This window comes from Chaetodon auriga, chromosome 23 (assembly GCF_051107435.1).
Source record: "Chaetodon auriga isolate fChaAug3 chromosome 23, fChaAug3.hap1, whole genome shotgun sequence".
Taxonomy (NCBI): domain Eukaryota; kingdom Metazoa; phylum Chordata; class Actinopteri; order Chaetodontiformes; family Chaetodontidae; genus Chaetodon; species Chaetodon auriga.
In genome coordinates this window covers 2,782,994-2,785,493 of record NC_135096.1, presented here as the reverse complement: position 1 = coordinate 2,785,493, position 2,500 = coordinate 2,782,994, and positions in this window count along the sequence as shown.

Here is a 2,500-nt window from a genome sequence, read left to right as displayed (position 1 = left end):
GGGAGCCAGCCCTTGAGGTTGGTGAAGGCAGGCAGGCAGGCTAGCTGGCTGGCTGGCGGATGAGAGTGGAGGCAGGAGGAAAGGAAAAGAGTTAGGCTGGGAGCCAGCCCTTGGGGTTGGTGAAGGCAGGCAGGCAGGCAGGCTGGCTGGCTAATGAGAGTGGAGGCAGGAGGAAAGGAAAAGGGTTAGGCTGGGAGCCAGCCCTTGAGGTTGGTGAAGGCAGGCAGGCAGGCAGGCAGGCTAGCTGGCTGGCTGGCGGATGAGAGTGGAGGCAGGAGGAAAGGAAAAGGGTTAGGCTGGGAGCCAGCCCTTGGGGTTGGTGAAGGCAGGCAGGCAGGCAGGCAGGCAGGCTGGCTGGCTGGCGGATGTGAGTGGAGGCAGGAGGAAAGGAAAAGAGTTAGGCTGGGAGCCAGCCCTTGGGGTTGGTGAAGGCAGGCAGGCAGGCAGGCAGGCAGGCAGGCAGGCAGGCTGGCTGGCTGGCGGATGTGAGTGGAGGCAGGAGGAAAGGAAAAGAGTTAGGCTGGGAGCCAGCCCTTGGGGTTGGTGAAGGCAGGCAGGCAGGCAGGCTGGCTGGCTAATGAGAGTGGAGGCAGGAGGAAAGGAAAAGGGTTAGGCTGGGAGCCAGCCCTGTGAAGGGTATAGAGCTGGTCCGGCGTGCCACGGCCGGGACGAAAACCGCATCGTTCGTCCTGAATCGGAGGTTGGACTGTGTATGCACAGTATAGTATGTGGAATATATACAAAGGTTGAGAATTTTTAAACAAAAATAAAAGAAAGTAATTGTGAGAAATAAAGAAAAGTAAAAGAGGTTGCTGTATGCCTGGAAAAGGCCGGAAGCCTCCCCACGGCTGTGAGAAGGCCAGGGGGTCAGGCCTGGAGCCAGCCCCCAGCAGGAGTAGCAGGCTGGGGGTCCTGGAAAGGCTGGAAACCTCCCCGTGGCTGCGAGAAGACGAGGGGGTCAGGCCTGGAGCCAGCACCCAGCCTGCTCCTCATGCTGGGGGCCTGGAAAAGGCCGGAAGCCTCCCCACGGCTGTGAGAAGGCCAGGGGGTCAGGCCTGGAGCCAGCCCCCAGTACGAGTAGCAGGCTGGGGGGCCTGGAAAGGCCAGACGCCTGCCTGTGGCTGCTAGAAGAAGACGAGGGGCTCAGGGCTGGAGCCAGCACCCAGCACGAGTAGCAGGCTGGGGGGCCTGGAAAGGCCAGAAGCCTCCCTGTGGCTGCTAGAAGAAGACGAGGGGGTCAGGGCTGGAGCCAGCACCCAGCACGAGAAGCAGGCTGGGGGGCCTGGAAAGGCCAGAAGCCTCCCTGTGGCTGCTAGAAGAAGAGGAGGGGGTCAGGGCTGGAGCCAGCACCCAGCACGAGTAGCAGGCTGGGGGGCCTGGAAAGGCCAGAAGCCTCCCTGTGGCTGCTAGAAGAAGACGAGGGGGTCAGGGCTGGAGCCAGCACCCAGCACGAGTAGCAGGCTGGGGGGCCTGGAAAGGCCAGAAGACTCCCTGTGGCTGCTAGAAGAAGAGGAGGGGGTCAGGGATGGAGCCAGCACCCAGCACGAGTAGCAGGCTGGGGGGCCTGGAAAGGCCAGACGCCTGCCTGTGGTTGCTAGAAGAAGAGGAGGGGGTCAGGGCTGGAGCCAGCACCCAGCACGAGTAGCAGGCTGGGGGGCCTGGAAAGGCCAGACGCCTGCCTGTGGCTGCTAGAAGAAGAGGAGGGGGTCAGGGCTGGAGCCGGCACCCAGCCTGCTCCTCGTGCTGGGGGCCTGGAAAGGCTGGAAGCCTCCCCGTGGCTGTGAGAAGAGGAGGGGGTCAGGGCTGGAGCCGGCACCCAGCCTGCTCCTCGTGCTGGGGGCCTGGAAAGGCTGGAAGCCTCCCCATGGCTGTGAGAAGATGAGGGGGTCAGGGCTGGAGCCGGCACCCAGCCTGCTCCTCGTGCTGGGGGCCTGGAAAGGCTGGAAGCCTCCCCATGGCTGTGAGAAGATGAGGGGGTCAGGCCTGGAGCCAGCCCCCAGCACGAGTAGCAGGCTGGTGGGCCTGGAAAGGCCAGACGCCTGCCTGTGGCTGCTAGAATAAGAGGAGGGGGTCAGGGCTGGAGCCAGCAACCAGCACGAGTAGCAGGCTGGGGGGCCTGGAAAGGCCAGACGCCTGCCTGTGGCTGCTAGAAGAAGAGGAGGGGGTCAGGGCTGGAGCCAGCACCCAGCACGAGTAGCAGGCTGGGGGGCCTGGAAAGGCCAGACGCCTGCCTGTGGCTGCTAGAAGAAGAGGAGGGGGTCAGGGCTGGAGCCGGCACCCAGCCTGCTCCTCGTGCTGGGGGCCTGGAAAGGCTGGAAGCCTCCCCGTGGCTGTGAGAAGATGAGGGGGTCAGGCCTGGAGCCAGCCCCCAGCACGAGTAGCAGGCTGGGGGGCCTGGAAAGGCCAGACGCCTGCCTGTGGCTGCTAGAAGAAGAGGAGGGGGTCAGGGCTGGAGCCAGCGCCCAGCACGAGTAGCAGGCTGGGGGGCCTGGAAAGGCCA